Source organism: Delphinus delphis, chromosome 12, assembly GCF_949987515.2.
Source record: "Delphinus delphis chromosome 12, mDelDel1.2, whole genome shotgun sequence".
NCBI lineage: Eukaryota > Metazoa > Chordata > Mammalia > Artiodactyla > Delphinidae > Delphinus > Delphinus delphis.
In genome coordinates, this window is record NC_082694.2 from 237186 (window position 1) to 250936 (window position 13751).

A 13751-nucleotide genomic window follows, 5' to 3' on the forward strand; every position below is an offset into this window, starting at 1 on the left:
AGTAAGTATCTTAAAACCTATGGATTGCTATGTCTCCAAAAGAGAATCAAGCGTGTGTACAGGGGCATAAACGCAGCAGTGATAGGATTGGAGAGGTTCGGTGAGCAAATGAAGACCCTTTGAAGTCATATTGCATGGTACCCATTCCACGGATCTCAACTCTCCAGGTTTAAGGTATTCTTCCTTCAGCTAAAACATGCATGTGGAACCCAGAGTATGATCAACCATGTGAACGGGAGACGTGTTCAAATATGTCTCAGTTTTCCTCCCCTGGTACTCGGGTGCAACATTCCAGACGCTTTACTAACACTCTCCCGACTTGGAGAGTCAGTCCCTTTAACCTCCTGTTTGGCCCAGTTTGCAATTTCTGCGGAAGATGAACAGGAATAGCGAGAACCAATGAGAGACTAGCTGGAGGTGTCTGAACGGGCAAATTTAATTCTCATTTCCCAACAGGAAGAGGAATTAACCAAAGGCTCAGCATGCCGGGCCGGAACCAGATTAGGGCCTGAAGCCATCCTGCGGTGTTGCGGCCAGGTCACAAGAAAGCGAGTTGAAGAAAGGAGCTCAGGGGCACTGTAATTCACAAACCTGCAGAGTTATAAATGACAGCTATCGTCCAAAACTAGACTGAAGTAAGGCTGCCAAGAGGACTTGAAAGCGGGGCAGAATTGCAGGAAACCGATTTCAGGAGGTAGACTGGAATTGCATTGAAAGCATAGGAAAAGAGGCAGAACGTCCACAATGATGCACTTGGCCAAAAAGGGCGTATGCGTTTTTTCCTGAATATATTCAGGAAAAAACGCATACGCCCTTTTTGGCCAACCAAGCAAGCTTGCAAAGGAAATCTGCACTACAATGAAGTCTCACTTCCCCCCGGTCAAAAGGGCCATCTGAAAAAAGTGTAAAATCCAGAAAGGCAGGACAGGCCATGGAGAACTGGGAGCCTTGTTATGCTGATGGGCGGGATGTAAATTGCCAACAGACACTCGGGAGAAGTATATGGTGTTTCCTGAAACATCTAAAAAACAAAGCAACAGAGCCTAGGGCACTGCCACTTATGGTCCTATAGCTTAGGGAAATTAAAATCAAAAAGACACAGCCACCCCAAAGTTTGGGACGCCTCTGTTTACAAGAACCTCGTTTACCGTACAAGTTCAATATCACAGAAAGTGAAAAATGGATAAAGAACTTGTGGTACTTACGTACAATGCAGTATCACTCAGCAATGAAATCTATGTCTTCAGGCCCGTAGCAGCATAATGAGTGGATTCAGGTACGATGATTCTAACTGAAATAAGTCACACAGAAAAAGAAACATCATAAGATATCACTAATACACGGAATGTAAACTTGGCTACACAGGAACTGCATTCCAAAACAGAACAGGGTCTCAAATTTAGAAAACCAACTTATGCTTTCTTAAGGGGAAAGGTGAGTTGGGGTGCTGCATAAAACCAGAGATTGAAATGAGCACAGATAAAGTTCCTTAAGCCAAATATAGAATAGACAAGAGCTACTCCTTGCTCAACGAAATGGACTCAACACCGCGTATTAAACGCCTAAGAATGTACCTGACTAGTAAGTATCTTAAAACCTATGGATTGCTATGTCTCCAAAAGAGAATCAAGCGTGTGTACAGGGGCATAAACGCAGCAGTGATAGGATTGGAGAGGTTCGGTGAGCAAATGAAGACCCTTTGAAGTCATATTGCATGGTACCCATTCCACGGATCTCAACTCTCCAGGTTTAAGGTATTCTTCCTTCAGCTAAAACATGCATGTGGAACCCAGAGTATGATCAACCATGTGAACGGGAGACGTGTTCAAATATGTCTCAGTTTTCCTCCCCTGGTACTCGGGTGCAACATTCCAGACGCTTTACTAACACTCTCCCGACTTGGAGAGTCAGTCCCTTTAACCTCCTGTTTGGCCCAGTTTGCAATTTCTGCGGAAGATGAACAGGAATAGCGAGAACCAATGAGAGACTAGCTGGAGGTGTCTGAACGGGCAAATTTAACTCTCATTTCCCACCAGGAAGAGGAATTAACCAAAGGCTCAGCATGCCGGGCCGGAACCAGATTAGGGCCTGAAGCCATCCTGCGGTGTTGCGGCCAGGTCACAAGAAAGCGAGTTGAAGAAAGGAGCTCAGGGGCACTGTAATTCACAAACCTGCAGAGTTATAAATGACAGCTATCGTCCAAAAATAGACTGAAGTAAGGCTGCCAAGAGGACTTGAAAGCGGGGCAGAATTGCAGGAAACCGATTTCAGGAGGTAGACTGGAATTGCATTGAAAGCATAGGAAAAGAGGCAGAACGTCCACAATGATGCACTTGGCCAAAAAGGGCGTATGCGTTTTTTCCTGAATATATTCAGGAAAAAACGCATACGCCCTTTTTGGCCAACCAAGCAAGCTTGCAAAGGAAATCTGCACTACAATGAAGTCTCACTTCCGCCCGGTCAAAAGGGCCATCTGAAAAAAGTGTAAAATCCAGAAAGGCAGGACAGGCCATGGAGAACTTGGAGCCTTGTTATGCTGATGGGCGGGATGTAAATTGCCAACAGACACTCGGGAGAAGTGTATGGTGTTTCCTGAAACATCTAAAAAACAAAGCAACAGAGCCTAGGGCACTGCCACTTATGGTCCTATAGCTTAGGGAAATTAAAATCAAAAAGACACAGCCACCCCAAAGTTTGGGACGCCTCTGTTTACAAGAACCTCGTTTACAGTACAAGTTCAACATCGCAGAAAGTGAAAAATGGATAAAGAAGTTGTGGTATTTACTTACAAAGCAATATCACTCAGCAATGAAATCTATGTCATCAAGGCCTTAGCAGCACAATGAGTGGATTCAGGTATGATGATTCTAACTGAAATAAGTCACACAGAAAAAGAAACATCATAAGATATCAGTAATACACGGAATGTAAACTTGGCTACACAGGAACTGAATTACAGAACAGAACAGGGTCTCAAATTTAGAAAACCAACTTATGCTTGCTTAAGGGTAAAGGTGAGTTGGGGTGCTGCATAAAACCAGAGATTGAAATGAGCACAGATAAAGTTCCTTAAGTCAAATATGGAATAGACAAGAGCTACTCCTTGCTCAACGAAATGGACTCAACACCGCATATTAAACGCCTAAGAATGTACCTGACTAGTAAGTATCGTAAAACCTATGGATTGCTATGTCTCCGAAAGAGAATCAAGCATGTGTACAGGGGCATAAACGCAGCAGTGATAGGATTGGAGAGGTTCGTTGAGCAAATGAAGACCCTTTGAAGTCATATTGCATGGTACCCATTACACGAGTCTCAACTCTCCAGGTTTAAGGTATTCTTCCTTCAGCTAAAACATGCATGTGGAACCTAAGTATGATCAACCATGTGAAAGGGAGACGTGTTCAAATATGTCTCAGTTTTCCTCCCCTGGTACTCGGGTGCAACATTCCAGACGCTTTACTAACACTCTCCCCACTTGGAGAGTCAGCGCCTTTAACCTCCTGTTTGGCCCAGTTTGCAATTTCTGCGGAAGATGAACAGGAATAGTGAGAACCAATGAGAGGCTAGCTGGAGGTGTCTGGACGGGCAAATTTAACTCTCATTTCCCACCAGGAAGAGGAAATAACCAAAGGCTCAGCGTGCTGTACCGGAACCAGATTAGGGCCTGAAGCCATGCTGCGGTGTTGCGGCCAGCTCAAAAGAAAGCGAGTTGAAGAAAGGAGCTCAGGGGCACTGTAATTCACAAACCTGCAGAGTTATAAATGACAGCTATCGTCCAAAAATAGACTGAAGTAAGGCTGCCAAGAGGACTTGAAAGCGGGGCAGAATTGCAGGAAACCGATTTCAGGAGGTAGACTGGAATTGCATTGAAAGCATAGGAAAAGAGGCAGAACGTCCACAATGATGCACTTGGCCAAAAAGGGCGTATGCGTTTTTTCCTGAATATATTCAGGAAAAAACGCATACGCCCTTTTTGGCCAACCAAGCAAGCTTGCAAAGGAAATCTGCACTACAATGAAGTCTCACTTCCCCCCGGTCAAAAGGGCCATCTGAAAAAAGTGTAAAATCCAGAAAGGCAGGACAGGCCATGGAGAACTGGGAGCCTTGTTATGCTGATGGGCGGGATGTAAATTGCCAACAACCACTCGGGAGAAGTGTATGGTGTTTCCTGAAACATCTAAAAAACAAAGCAACAGAACCTAGGGCACTTCCACTTATGGTCCTATAGCTTAGGGAAATTAAAATCAAAAAGACACAGCCACCCCAAAGTTTGGAACGGCTCTGTTTACAAGAACCTCGTTTACAGTACAAGTTCAACATCGCAGAAAGTGAAAAATGGATAAAGAAGTTGTGGTATTTACTTACAAAGCAATATCACTCAGCAATGAAATCTGTGTCATCAGGCCCTTAGCAGCACAATGAGTGGATTCAGGTATGATGATTCTAACTGAAATAAGTCACACAGAAAAAGAAACATCATAAGATATCAGTAATACACGGAATGTAAACTTGGCTACACAGGAACTGAATTACAGAACAGAACAGGGTCTCAAATATAGAAAACCAACTTATGCTTGCTTAAGGGTAAAGGTGAGTTGGGGTGCTGCATAAAACCAGAGATTGAAATGAGCACAGATAAAGTTCCTTAAGCCAAATATGGAATAGACAAGAGCTACTCCTTGCTCAACGAAATGGACTCAACACCCCATATTAAACGCCTAAGAATGTACCTGACTAGTAAGTATCTTAAAACCTATGGATTGCTATGTCTCCGAAAGAGAATCAAGCATGTGTACAGGGGCATAAACGCAGCAGTGCTAAGATTGGAGAGGTTCGGTGAGCAAATGAAGACCCTTTGAAGTCATATTGCATGGTAACCATTCCACGGGTTTCAACTACCCAGGTTTAAGGTATTCTTCCTTCAGCTAAAACATGCATGTGGAACCTAGAGTATGATCAACCATGTGATCGGGAGACGTGTTCAAATATGTCTCAGTTTTCCTCCCCTGGTACTCGGGTGCAACATTCCAGACGCTTTACTAACACTCTCCCCACTTGGAGAGTCAGTCCCTTTAACCTCCTGTTTGGCCCAGTTTGCAATTTCGGCGGAAGATGAACAGGAATAGCGAGAACCAATGAGAGGCTGGCTGGAGGTGTCTGGACGGGCAAATTTAACTCTCATTTCCCACCAGGAAGAGAAATTAACCAAAGGCTCAGCATGCCGGGCCGGAACAAGATTAGGGCCTGAAGCCATCCTGCGGTGTTGCGGCCAGGTCACAAGAAAGCGAGTTGAAGAAAGGAGCTCAGGGGCACTGTAATTCACAAACCTGCAGAGTTATAAATGACAGCTATCGTCCAAAAATAGACTGAAGTAAGGCTGCCAAGAGGACTTGAAAGCGGGGCAGAATTGCAGGAAACCGATTTCAGGAGGTAGACTGGAATTGCATTGAAAGCATAGGAAAAGAGGCAGAACGTCCACAATGATGCACTTGGCCAAAAAGGGCGTATGCGTTTTTTCCTGAATATAATCAGGAAAAAACGCATACGCCCTTTTTGGCCAACCAAGCAAGCTTGCAAAGGAAATCTGCACTACAATGAAGTCTCACTTCCCCCCGGTCAAAAGGGCCATCTGAAAAAAGTGTAAAATCCAGAAAGGCAGGACAGGCCATGGAGAACTGGCAGCCTTGTTATGCTGATGGGCGGGATGTAAATTGCCAACAACCACTCGGGAGAAGTGTATGGTGTTTCCTGAAACATCTAAAAAACAAAGCAACAGAACCTAGGGCACTTCCACTTATGGTCCTATAGCTTAGGGAAATTAAAATCAAAAAGACACAGCCACCCCAAAGTTTGGAACGGCTCTGTTTACAAGAACCTCGTTTACAGTACAAGTTCAACATCGCAGAAAGTGAAAAATGGATAAAGAAGTTGTGGTATTTACTTACAAAGCAATATCACTCAGCAATGAAATCTGTGTCATCAGGCCCTTAGCAGCACAATGAGTGGATTCAGGTATGATGATTCTAACTGAAATAAGTCACACAGAAAAAGAAACATCATAAGATATCAGTAATACACGGAATGTAAACTTGGCTACACAGGAACTGAATTACAGAACAGAACAGGGTCTCAAATCTAGAAAACCAACTTATGCTTGCTTAAGGGTAAAGGTGAGTTGGGGTGCTGCATAAAACCAGAGATTGAAATGAGCACAGATAAAGTTCCTTAAGCCAAATATGGAATAGACAAGAGCTACTCCTTGCTCAACGAAATGGACTCAACACCCCATATTAAACGCCTAAGAATGTACCTGACTAGTAAGTATCTTAAAACCTATGGATTGCTATGTCTCCGAAAGAGAATCAAGCATGTGTACAGGGGCATAAACGCAGCAGTGCTAAGATTGGAGAGGTTCGGTGAGCAAATGAAGACTCTTTGAAGTCATATTGCATGGTAACCATTCCACGGGTTTCAACTACCCAGGTTTAAGGTATTCTTCCTTCAGCTAAAACATGCATGTGGAACCTAGAGTATGATCAACCATGTGATCGGGAGACGTGTTCAAATATGTCTCAGTTTTCCTCCCCTGGTACTCGGGTGCAACATTCCAGACGCTTTACTAACACTCTCCCCACTTGGAGAGTCAGTCCCTTTAACCTCCTGTTTGGCCCAGTTTGCAATTTCGGCGGAAGATGAACAGGAATAGCGAGAACCAATGAGAGGCTGGCTGGAGGTGTCTGGACGGGCAAATTTAACTCTCATTTCCCACCAGGAAGAGAAATTAACCAAAGGCTCAGCATGCCGGGCCGGAACAAGATTAGGGCCTGAAGCCATCCTGCGGTGTTGCGGCCAGGTCACAAGAAAGCGAGTTGAAGAAAGGAGCTCAGGGGCACTGTAATTCACAAACCTGCAGAGTTATAAATGACAGCTATCGTCCAAAAATAGACTGAAGTAAGGCTGCCAAGAGGACTTGAAAGCGGGGCAGAATTGCAGGAAACCGATTTCAGGAGGTAGACTGGAATTGCATTGAAAGCATAGGAAAAGAGGCAGAACGTCCACAATGATGCACTTGGCCAAAAAGGGCGTATGCGTTTTTTCCTGAATATAATCAGGAAAAAACGCATACGCCCTTTTTGGCCAACCAAGCAAGCTTGCAAAGGAAATCTGCACTACAATGAAGTCTCACTTCCCCCCGGTCAAAAGGGCCATCTGAAAAAAGTGTAAAATCCAGAAAGGCAGGACAGGCCATGGAGAACTGGCAGCCTTGTTATGCTGATGGGCGGGATGTAAATTGCCAACAACCACTCGGGAGAAGTGTATGGTGTTTCCTGAAACATCTAAAAAACAAAGCAACAGAACCTAGGGCACTTCCACTTATGGTCCTATAGCTTAGGGAAATTAAAATCAAAAAGACACAGCCACCCCAAAGTTTGGAACGGCTCTGTTTACAAGAACCTCGTTTACAGTACAAGTTCAACATCGCAGAAATTGAAAAATGGATAAACAAGTTGTGGTATTTACTTACAAAGCAATATCACTCAGCAATGAAATCTGTGTCATCAGGCCCTTAGCAGCACAATGAGTGGATTCAGGTATGATGATTCTAACTGAAATAAGTCACACAGAAAAAGAAACATCATAAGATATCAGTAATACACGGAATGTAAACTTGGCTACACAGGAACTGAATTACAGAACAGAACAGGGTCTCAAATCTAGAAAACCAACTTATTCTTGCTTAAGGGTAGAGGTGAGTTGGGGTGCTGCATAAAACCAGAGATTGAAATGAGCACAGATAAAGTTCCTTAAGCCAAATATAGAATAGACAAGAGCTACTCCTTGCTCAACGAAATGGACTCAACACCCCATATTAAACGCCTAAGAATGTACCTGACTAGTAAGTATCTTAAAACCTATGGATTGCTATGTCTCCAAAAGAGAATCAAGCATGTGTACAGGGGCATAAACGCAGCAGTGCTAGGATTGGAGAGGTTCGGTGAGCAAATGAAGACCCTTTGAAGTCATATTGCATGGTACCCATTCCACGGGTTTCAACTACCCAGGTTTTAGGTATTCTTCCTTCAGCTAAAACATGCATGTGGAACCCAGAGTATGATCAACCATGTGAACGGGAGACGTGTTCAAATATGTCTCAGTTTTCGTACCCTGGTACTCGGGTGCAACATTCCAGACGCTTTACTAACACTCTCCCCACTTGGAGAGTCAGCACCTTTAACCTCCTGTTTGGCCCAGTTTGCAATTTCTGCGGAAGATGAACAGGAATAGCGAGAACCAATGAGAGACTAGCTGGAGGTGTCTGGACGGGCAAATTTAACTCTCATTTCCCACCAGGAAGAGGAATTAACCAAAGGCTCAGCGTGCCGTGCCGGAACCAGATTAGGGCCTGAAGCCATCCTGCGGTGTTGCGGCCAGCTCACAAGAAAGCGAGTTGAAGAAAGGAGCTCAGGGGCACTGTAATTCACAAACCTGCAGAGTTATAAATGACAGCTATCGTCCAAAAATAGACTGAAGTAAGGCTGCCAAGAGGACTTGAAAGCGGGGCAGAATTGCAGGAAACCGATTTCAGGAGGTAGACTGGAATTGCATTGAAAGCATAGGAAAAGAGGCAGAACGTCCACAATGATGCACTTGGCCAAAAAGGGCGTATGCGTTTTTTCCTGAATATATTCAGGAAAAAACGCATACGCCCTTTTTGGCCAACCAAGCAAGCTTGCAAAGGAAATCTGCACTACAATGAAGTCTCACTTCCCCCTGGTCAAAAGGGCCATCTGAAAAAAGTGTAAAATCCAGAAAGGCAACAGGCCATTGAGAACTGGGAGCCTTGTTATGCTGATGGGCGGGATGTAAATTGCCAACAGACACTCTGGAGAAGTGTATGGTGTTTCCTGAAACATCTAAAAAACAAAGCAACAGAGCCTAGGGCACTTCCACTTATGGTCCTATAGCTTAGGGAAATTAAAATCAAAAAGACACAGCCACCCCAAAGTTTGGGACGCCTCTGTTTACAAGAACCTCGTTTACAGTACAAGTTCAACATCGCAGAAAGTGAAAAATGGATAAAGAACTTGTGGTACTTACGTACAATGCAGTATCACTCAGCAATGAAATCTATGTCATCAGGCCCGTAGCAGCATAATGAGTGGATTCAGGTATGATGATTCTAACTGAAATAAGTCACACAGAAAAAGAAACATCATAAGATATCACTAATACACGGAATGTAAACTTGGCTACACAGGAACTGCATTCCAAAACAGAACAGGGTCTCAAATTTAGAAAACCAACTTATGCTTGCTTAAGGGGAAAGGTGTGTTGGGGTGCTGCATAAAACCAGAGATTGAAATGAGCACAGATAAAGTTCCTTAAGCCAAATATGGAATAGACAAGAGCTACTCCTTGCTCAACGAAATGGACTCAAAACCCCATATTAAACGCCTAAGAATGTACCTGACTAGTAAGTATCTTAAAACCTATGGATTGCTATGTCTCCAAAAGAGAATCAAGCGTGTGTACAGGGGCATAAACGCAGCAGTGATAGGATTGGAGAGGTTCGGTGAGCAAATGAAGACCCTTTGAAGTCATATTGCATGGTACCCATTACACGGGTCTCAACTCTCCAGGTTTAAGGTATTCTTCCTTCAGCTAAAACATGCATGTGGAACCCAGAGTATGATCAACCATGTGAACGGGAGACGTGTTCAAATATGTCTCAGTTTTCCTCCCCTGGTACTCGGGTGCAACATTCCAGACGCTTTACTAACACTCTCCCGACTTGGAGAGTCAGTCCCTTTAACCTCCTGTTTGGTCCAGTTTGCAATTTCTGCGGAAGATGAACAGGAATAGCGAGAACCAATGAGAGGCTAGCTGGAGGTGTCTGGAAGGGCAAATTTAACTCTCATTTCCCACCAGGAAGAGGAATTAACCAAAGGCTCAGCATGCCGGGCCGGAACAAGATTAGGGCCTGAAGCCATCCTGCGGTGTTGCGGCCATGTCACAAGAAAGCGAGTTGAAGAAAGGAGCTCAGGGGCACTGTAATTCACAAACCTGCAGAGTTATAAATGACAGCTATCGTCCAAAAATAGACTGAAGTAAGGCTGCCAAGAGGACTTGAAAGCGGGGCAGAATTGCAGGAAACCGATTTCAGGAGGTAGACTGGAATTGCATTGAAAGCATAGGAAAAGAGGCAGAACGTCCACAATGATGCACTTGGCCAAAAAGGGCATATGCGTTTTTTCCTGAATATATTCAGGAAAAAACGCATATGCCCTTTTTGGCCAACCAAGCAAGCTTGCAAAGGAAATCTGCACTACAATGAACTCTCACTTCCCCCCGGTCAAAAGGGCCATCTGAAAAAAGTGTAAAATCCAGAAAGGCAGGACAGGCCATGGAGAACTGGGAGCCTTGTTATGCTGATGGGCGGGATGTAAATTGCCAAGAGACACTAGGGAGAAGTGTATGGTGTTTCCTGAAACATCTAAAAAACAAAGCAACAGAGCCTAGGGCACTTCCACTTATGGTCCTATAGCTTAGGGAAATTAAAATCAAAAAGACACAGCCACCCCAAAGTTTGGAACGGCTCTGTTTACAAGAACCTCGTTTACAGTACAAGTTCAACATCGCAGAAAGTGAAAAATGGATAAAGAAGTTGTGGTATTCACTTACAAAGCAATATCACTCAGCAATGAAATCTATGTCATCAGGCCCGTAGCAGCACAATGAGTGGATTCAGGTATGATGATTCTAACTGAAGTAAGTCACACAGAAAAAGAAACATCATAAGATATCAGTAATACACGGAATGGAAACTTGGCTACAAAGGAACTGAATTACAGAACAGAACAGGGTCTCAAATTTAGAAAACCAACTTATGCTTGCTTAAGGGGAAAGGTGAGTTGGGGTGCTGCATAAAACCAGAGATTGAAATGAACACAGATAAAGTTCCTTAAGCCAAATATGGAATAGACAAGAGCTACTCCTTTCTCAACGAAATGGGCTCAACACCGCATATTAAACACCTAAGAATGTACCTGACTAGTAAGTATCTTAAAACCTATGGATTGCTATGTCTCCGAAGGGGAATCAAGCATGTGTACAGGGGCATAAACGCAGCAGTGATAGGATTGGAGAGGTTCGGTGAGCAAATGAAGACCCTTTGAAGTCATATTGCATGGTACCCATTCCACGGGTTTCAACTACCCAGGTTTAAGGTATTCTTCCTTCAGCTAAAACATGCATGTGGAACCCAGAGTATGATCAACCATGTGATCGGGAGACGTGTTCAAATATGTCTCAGTTTTCGTACCCTGGTACTCGGGTGCAACATTCCAGATGCTTTACTAACACTCTCCCCACTTGGAGAGTCAGCACCTTTAACCTCCTCTTTGGCCCAGTTTGCAATTTCTGCGGAAGATGAACAGGAATAGCGAGAACCAATGAGAGACTAGCTGGAGGTGTCTGGACGGGCAAATTTAACTCTCATTTCCCACCAGGAAGAGGAATTAACCAAAGGCTCAGCGTGCCGTGCCGGAACCAGATTAGGGCCTGAAGCCATCCTGCGGTGTTGCGGCCAGCTCACAAGAAAGCGAGTTGAAGAAAGGAGCTCAGGGGCACTGTAATTCACAAACCTGCAGAGTTATAAATGACAGCTATCGTCCAAAAATAGACTGAAGTAAGGCTGCCAAGAGGACTTGAAAGCGGGGCAGAATTGCAGGAAACCGATTTCAGGAGGTAGACTGGAATTGCATTGAAAGCATAGGAAAAGAGTCAGAACGTCCACAATGATGCACTTGGCCAAAAAGGGCGTATGCGTTTTATCCTGAATATATTCAGGAAAAAACGCATACGCCCTTTTTGGCCAACCAAGCAAGCTTGCAAAGGAAATCTGCACTACAATGAAGTTTCACTTCCCCCCGGTCAAATGGGCCATCTGAAAAAAGTGTAAAATCCAGAAAGGCAGGACAGGCCATGGAGAACTGGGAGCCTTGTTATGCTGATGGGCGGGATGTAAATTGCCAACAGACACTCGGGAGAAGTGTATGGTGTTTCCTGAAACATCTAAAAAACAAAGCAACAGAGCCTAGGGCACTTCCACTTATGGTCCTATAGCTTAGGGAAATTAAAATCAAAAAGACACAGCCACCCGAAAGTTTGGGACGCCTCCGTTTACAAGAACCTCGTTTACCGTACAAGTTCAATATCACAGAAAGTGAAAAATGGATAAAGAACTTGTGGTACTTACGTACAATGCAGTATCACTCAGCAATGAAATCTATGTCATCAGGCCCGTAGCAGCATAATGAGTGGATTCAGGTACGATGATTCTAACTGAAATAAGTCACACAGAAAAAGAAACATCATAAGATATCACTAATACACGGAATGTAAACTTGGCTACACAGGAACTGCATTCCAAAACAGAACAGGGTCTCAAATTTAGAAAACCAACTTATGCTTGCTTAAGGGGAAAGGTGAGTTGTGGTGCTGCATAAAACCAGAGATTGAAATGAGCACAGATAAAGTTCCTTAAGCCAAATATGGAATAGACAAGAGCTACTCCTTGCTCAACGAAATGGACTCAACACCGCATATTAAACGCCTAAGAATGTACCTGACTAGTAAGTATCTTAAAACCTATGGATTGCTATGTCTCCGAAGGGGAATCAAGCATGTGTACAGGGGCATAAACGCAGCAGTGATAGGATTGGAGAGGTTCGGTGAGCAAATGAAGACCCTTTGAAGTCATATTGCATGGTACCCATTCCACGGGTTTCAACTACCCAGGTTTTAGGTATTCTTCCTTCAGCTAAAACATGCATGTGGAACCCAGAGTATGATCAACCATGTGATCGGGAGACGTGTTCAAATATGTCTCAGTTTTCGTACCCTGGTACTCGGGTGCAACATTCCAGACGCTTTACTAACACTCTCCCCACTTGGAGAGTCAGCACCTTTAACCTCCTGTTTGGCCCAGTTTGCAATTTCTGCGGAAGATGAACAGGAATAGCGAGAACCAATGAGAGACTAGCTGGAGGTGTCTGGACGGGCAAATTTAACTCTCATTTCCCACCAGGAAGAGGAATTAACCAAAGGCTCAGCGTGCCGTGCCGGAACCAGATTAGGGCCTGAAGCCATCCTGCGGTGTTGCGGCCAGCTCACAAGAAAGCGAGTTGAAGAAAGGAGCTCAGGGGCACTGTAATTCACAAACCTGCAGAGTTATAAATGACAGCTATCGTCCAAAAATAGACTGAAGTAAGGCTGCCAAGAGGACTTGAAAGCGGGGCAGAATTGCAGGAAACCGATTTCAGGAGGTAGACTGGAATTGCATTGAAAGCATAGGAAAAGAGGCAGAACGTCCACAATGATGCACTTGGCCAAAAAGGGCGTATGCGTTTTTTCCTGAATATATTCAGGAAAAAACGCATACGCCCTTTTTGGCCAACCAAGCAAGCTTGCAAAGGAAATCTGCACTACAATGAAGTCTCACTTCCCCCCGGTCAAAAGGGCCATCTGAAAAAAGTGTAAAATCCAGAAAGGCAGGACAGGCCATGGAGAACTGGGAGCCTTGTTATGCTGATGGGCGGGATGTAAATTGCCAACAGACACTCAGGAGAAGTGTATGGTGTTTCCTGAAACATCTAAAAAACAAAGCAACAGAGCCTAGGGCACTTCCACTTATGGTCGTATAGCTTAGGGAAATTAAAATCAAAAAGACACAGCCACCCCAAAGT